Raw genomic sequence first — 6,276 nt, forward strand, 5'->3', positions numbered from 1 at the left:
AGAACCCATATTTATATACAGTTGGGAAGCTGATACTACCTAAATAATTATTAAGAACTAAACCAGGTGAAGTCTTTAGCCACTGATAAGCAGAACCAATTAGCTTATGAGAAGATGCTGATATTCAGACAGAACTTTGTTCTAATTACTATGAAACCAGTTTCATTCCAATATAGGAATTTATATTATTTCAAAGCAGTTCTAAACTAACATTTTAACTTCTATTAAATTCTCCAAATAAAGCTTACTGGTTGGCCTGGACCAAGAAATCATCCTACAAAACAACACTCCATCAACTTGAAGTTTATCTGTTTTATTTTCAAGATAAACTACCACTTAATATTTTCATTTAATCATAACTGTACTACTTAATTGAAGCAATAAAACAGCATCACTTTTCCTGCTCAATTACATAACCGAAAAAGAGACACGGCTGTTCTAACCATGCTTAAAAATCTCAACTATTTCTCCCTCAGCCTGATCTAATAGCAAATAATTGGGGACAGATTAATACAAAGATAGTAGCAACAGCTGGGCGTGGTGGCACACGCCTTTAATCCCAGCATTTGGGAGGCAGAGGCAGGTGGATTTCAGTGAGTTCCAGCCAGCCTACTCTACATAGTGAGTTCCAGGCCGGCTGGGGCTACAGGGAGACCCTGTCTCAGAAAGACCAAAAAAACCAACCAACCAACCAACCAACCAACCAACCAACCAAACAAACAAAACCCCACAAAGATAGTAGCAAAAGTTATCATCTAGGTTAGATGTAGTGGTGCATGCCTGCAATCCCACCAGGAGTCTAAGGCAGGATGATGATAAGATGGAGGCCAGCGTGGGATACATGGCCAGACTTTGTTTTAAGATAAACTTACTGTTTACAACAATCATTAATAGGTTTACTATTTCAAACAACCTCCTGAAATGGATGTGCCTTTAAACCAGGATGGCATGTTCACTTACCAGCTACTTTGGCAGCCATAGCCCAGTCAGCAAAGAGGCAATTCTCGGCAAGAATGCTACATACACTGCAGGAAAACTAACGTGTGTTTTGGTAAAGAGGCTAAGTTCTAATCAATGGTGGAGTACTTTTAATTATATACTGGCCCTTCAAAAATAAAAATCACAGAATATCCTTACATCAGCCACAAACCCTTTACAAGTGTTCATCTTTAAAATCCCTACATTTTTTAGATTAAAAAAATTCTAACCTCTTGCCTCATGGATCGAAAATAACTATTACATACTCAAGTATGTTCTTCTCAGTTCAGAATCTTAAGTTTCTAGGTTTATGATTCCATAGCCATGTATTTTGCACTAATATAAACCACTAAATATAGCTCTAAGACACTAATTATAAGAAGCAGTTAATTATATGGGATTCATACCTCCTATGTCCAGAAGATCCTAGATGCTTCTGTCAGACCTAAGGGAAAAAAAAAAATAAACACCTGTCACAAAGGCTTCCCAAATTGGGAAGCTCCAGTCACTGCCAATCCCCGATGTCATCCCCTCCCTCCCTTTCAACTCCACACCCCTCAATAAAGATATGATAATGCCAAGAGAACGATCGACCAATGAAGTTCTAGAGCAAAGGGGCTCCGGGTTTAGTCCTCTCCGCCCCGTGACAGCGTGAGACACCTTAACCAAGTCAGAAGTCACTTTCCCCTTTGAGCTTCAGTTACGTGTAAAATGCGCTGATCCGCAAAGAGATCTACTATTCCACGCGTGGCTGGGGACAAACTCGAATTCCGACAGTCTGCACCCACACGAACCCACGAAGGACCCTGCCGCACTCGGAGGACATCACCCTGCGGACTTTTGGAGGGGTTAGCCCACTATCCCGCGCCGCCCGTCCCGCAAACAGCGGGTGCATCCACCGCAAGCCTCCACCCCCACACGTGGCCCCTTCCTCGCCGCCTCACCTGACCCAGACACCCCGGGGTCTCAGCGCCCCCTCCCCACACACATCTTCCTGAGAAGTGATGTCCAGTTCCGGCGCAGGAAGCAGCCGTGGACTCACCTGGTACCCGACGCCGCCGTCCGCCTCCTCCAGCCTCCCCATCCCCATCCCCATCCCCTCTGCCGCCCACCTCGCGCCCCGTTCGCCCGGGCCACTCACCAGCCGTGCCGCCGGGCCGTGGCCTCCGCGGTCACCCGGCCGGGGCAGCACCGAAGCCACGGGGGGGCCAGGACGCCGCTGTGGCCGCCTCGCCTCAGCCCAGCCCCATCGCCCTCAGCCGGGCTAGGGAGGGAGGCGCCGCGGCAGTGCCCGGGCCGCGCCGGGTGTTCGCGCTCCGCTCCTCCGCGCCCGCGGTGGTGAAGCCGGGCAGAGTGAGAACGGGAGGGCGGCAGGGAAAGCAAACAGGGGAGGGGGGCGGTGAGCGCTTGCGGGTGGCGCGGCCTCCAGCTCAAAGAACCTAGCGAACCCTCCTCCCCGTGGCCGGCGCCGGGTCACGCTGCGGGTAGAGCCGGCGGGCACACGGGGAGCGCGCCGCGAGCTCGGGACTCCCGCGCCGGATGTGAGGTCACGTGATTGCCTCATCCCGGCGCAGAGGGGCGCGGAGGGGACGTCAGGGGGCGGGGCTTAGCGGAGCGAGTCTCGGTCCCGCCCACCTTCGCGTCTGTAGCGCCCCGCCCCCAGCCCACCCGGGAAAGAACCGCTAGCCAAAGGCGCTCCGGAATAGCCTAGGGCCGGGCTGGGATCGCTAATGGCTCTTTTTGGCGGGAGGAGATGGAATGTGAGTTGTTTGCAGTGCAAAGAGGAGCTCATAGTCCAAATCCCCATTTTATGAACAGAGAAACTGAGGCCCAGTGATGAGTTCGGAGAGTCAAGGGAGGAAGTTTGTGTTTGTATGGTGGAAAGCGAGGTAGATCCGAGTCCCGGCTTCAGGTTCTTTTATTCTTATATCTCCACCTACCGCCAAACAAAATACTCGAATTCCAAGGTAACACCCGGCCCTGCTTGGCCCCAAGGCTTTGTGCAGATGACTGGAAGGAGCAGGCTAGAGAAAGCTTCCACGCCCAGAGAACGCCTGGGCCTCCCGGAGAAGGAGTCTCTTCAGTGCATTTAAGTACTTCCCTCCACACAAGATTTATCTCGGGGCACTGCCCCGGCCGGATATTCAAATCGTGGGTTTGGTTTTTGCTGTCTTCCACTTGGGCAACCAGCGTGCGAAGCGAGCGCTCAGCCACCTGCTGCCTCCGCCATCTTTCTCGGCCCTGAGTCTACCTTGTCTGAACCCCAGACGCCTGGCCATCTCAATTGTTCTTTCACCTTGCTGCAAACAAAATTCTTTGCTGATTGACTGTCTTGGAGGCGTCCTCAGCATGTGCCATACTTGGGCACACTATGCAAGGAGCAAAGACCATCCAGCCTGAACACCTCTAAGGGTGTGCTGTCTTGGTCCATCCCACAGAGTGACACCTGATTGGGGCAGTACACTGTCCCAGATCCAAGATACTAATACACCTCGTTGGGAGCAGGAAACACACTGCTCTTGTCCCCTCACCCCTGGTGTGGGCCTGGATAGAGCCCTGGGATTTCAGCACAGGGCACACCAGGTCATATGGACAGCACACTGGGCCAAAACAGCTGTCTTTTCCCAATGGCAACTCACAATTTAGTTTAGTTCAAACCCCCTGTGTGTTTCCTTCCTCACTTTGTGGGAGTGAGTATGGGTTAAGGGCTGCAGAAGTATCACGAAAGCTGTGCCCTAACCCCCCCTTCAAGCTCCCTTGGCTCCTGACTGTTTTCACTCTCATACTCAGACATTCAGCAGGTTCAAGCCCCTTCAGGTCCTAAAAATAAATCTGTCAAGCCAATCATCCACTTAGAGTGCCCTCTCCAATTAGCTACCAGGTTCTTCTGGCTCTCTTATGCACACCTCTTAAACAGTGGTCTCTCCCTGACTGCCTCTACTTCCTCATCCCTCAACTCTTAACAATCTGACACTCCCTACATCCCCTCTACACTCACACACATCCTCCACCTTGCTCAAGCAAGAGTAATTCATGTCACCATACCTGACAGGCATACTTTGCTTCCTCTGCCTTTCTGCATCTCTCTGCTACCTTTGACAAGCGTGGCTGTTCTCACCTGGAATCATGCCACTACTTTGGTTTGCAAAGGATTACATTCACCCACTTGTCACAACTCAATAACTGAGACCTCTGCCTCATTCAGTGCCACCCTTAAATGCCACCAATTGTGAAGCAGTAGCTGAAATGCAGGGCTGGGAAGCCCACAGATGTATTCACTTCACTCACTCTTGGCGAATCATCTCCAGCCTCACTTTGAACTCCCAATTCAGCAATCTCCAACCAGACTTCTTCCATAAAATGGAGAACCAAATATCTAGCTGCCTTCCAGGCAGCTCTCTCTAGAGCTCACAAGAGACACACCAAATTTGGTGTGTCCAAAACTGAACTCATCCTCTGCCGTCATAACTGCTCCTCCCCCAGCTATTAGCATCACCATCTCACTGCCATCTGAATTAGAAAGTTAGGAATGAGTGAGTCACCCTTGATTAATCACTGAGCCCTGTCTATTTCACCTGCTTAATAAGTCTCAAATTCCTACTCCATTCCACTGGCACCCATCATCCTCTCTAGGCAGTTCCTCTACAGTCTCTTTGAAACAAACGTGTCCTCCATGCTGCCTCCAAAGTGGCTTGTCTGGAAGGTACATCTACTTAAAAATCTTACAATTAATGCATTCAGGCCTTATTTTTTATTTTTTAATTCTGTGTCTTTGTTGGGGGTAGGTAGGGCACATGCTATGTCAAGAATGTGGCTGTCAGAAGACAACTTGCAGGAGCTGGCTCTCTGATTCCATCCTGTGGGTCCCATGGATTAAACTCAAGTCAGCAGGCTCGGGTGCAAGTGCATTTACCTGCCAGCAGCTTTTAAATGACCACCAAGTACCCATGCATGTTAACACATACCTATAATATCCTCACTGGGAGATGGAGGTATTACTAGAATTTGGGGGAGTCTTTTTAAGGTTGTCAGATGATACTGGGGAAATCAAGGTCCCCTCTTGGGGTTCTTAGACTCAATGATAAAAGAATTTAAGAGTAGATTCAGGGACTGGAGAGATGGCTGAGTTGTTAAGAGCACTGACTTCTCTTGCTGAGGGCTGAGGTTCAGTTCCCAGCATCCACATGGCAGCTAACAACTGTCAGTAACTCCAGTTCCAGGGGATCCTACATCCTTTTCTGACTTCTGTGGGCATTGCATGACAGGGGGCACTTATATCCATGCATGCAAAATACTCATACATATAAAATAAAAATAACAACAACAAAAGAATAGACTGAAATGGAAGTCCAAGAACAATTTTATTAGAGTTTAAATGAAAAACTCCCAGATAAACTATAAATCTCAGCAGCTTCCCACAAGAGGAGAATGGAGGCGAGAAAGGGAAAAAAGACATGCCATTTAAGCCAGCATGAAGTTCAGATACATGGCGGACTAGCAGCCACTTGGCAGGGAAGGGAACTTTAAAGAAAAAGAATAAGGCCATCCAAAATGTTGGGGAAGCCCAAGGTGTTAGGAGAGGCATGATTAGAGCAGAGATAGAAAGAAAAGGAACAGTTATGCTTCTCTAAGTAATTCAGGAAAATGGGCTGACTTAAAAGCCGGCATGGCTATACTCTGTAAGAGATGGCACTAGGAGAATGGATTTCTGGGAAGGAAAAGTACAGTGTCTCCTAAAGGAAAAATTATTCCACCTATCTCTTTAGCATGACTTAAGGTGAGCCTGCCTTCTTGGGGTGGTCCCTTTGTCAGGTGATTGACCTGCCCATCTGGGAATGTTAGGTCTCTACACAGGCCACAGATTCTATTTTCTTGACCAGAAGGAGTTTTACCTTAATAGGCCTTTATTAACAGAAGCAGGAGGATCAGGAGCCCAAGGCCATCCTCTGGGCTATATGAGACACTAGCAAAAAAAAAAAAAAAAAAAAAAAAAAAAAAAAAAAAAAAAAAAAAAAAAGATCAAAACCATGAAGAACCCAGACTAGATGCAGCCAAATTCCCCCAACTAAAGCAATTCACATTAGGGCAAGGAAGTTACAGGGAGAAAAGCAGCAGTTGACTGTTTCAAGAAGTTCTCTAGTATAGATGCTGTGTGTACAGAGGGAAAAGAATTTGGACACTGGCTTGAGAGGACCAAGTCAGACCTGTGCATATTTTAAAAGCCGAGAAAAGACATGAAGCCAGAAAAAGAGAAGTCCCAAACAGGACTGACTGGAGCTTAAAGTCTGAATGATGCTC

At 48.2% G+C, this 6,276-nt stretch overlaps 1 protein-coding gene across 3 annotated transcripts in view; it reads right to left on the minus strand.

Moving 5' to 3' along the window:
* The window catches only part of Atp13a3 (ATPase 13A3), a 90,178-nt gene extending 87,654 nt beyond the window's left edge, over nucleotides 1-2,524 (minus strand). For all 3 annotated transcript variants that reach the window (XM_017799623.2, XM_008839036.2, XM_008839035.2), the window contains exons 1-2: nucleotides 2,120-2,524; nucleotides 1,386-1,423 (exon numbers count right to left, since the gene is read on the minus strand). The gene's annotated coding sequence lies outside the window, so the exon portion shown is untranslated. The remainder of the gene's footprint in view (nucleotides 1-1,385; nucleotides 1,424-2,119) is intronic.
* Between the last annotated feature and the right edge of the window lie 3,752 nt (nucleotides 2,525-6,276).

This window comes from Nannospalax galili, unplaced genomic scaffold (genome assembly GCF_000622305.1).
Source record: "Nannospalax galili isolate Female #2095 unplaced genomic scaffold, S.galili_v1.0 scaffold599, whole genome shotgun sequence".
Taxonomy (NCBI): domain Eukaryota; kingdom Metazoa; phylum Chordata; class Mammalia; order Rodentia; family Spalacidae; genus Nannospalax; species Nannospalax galili.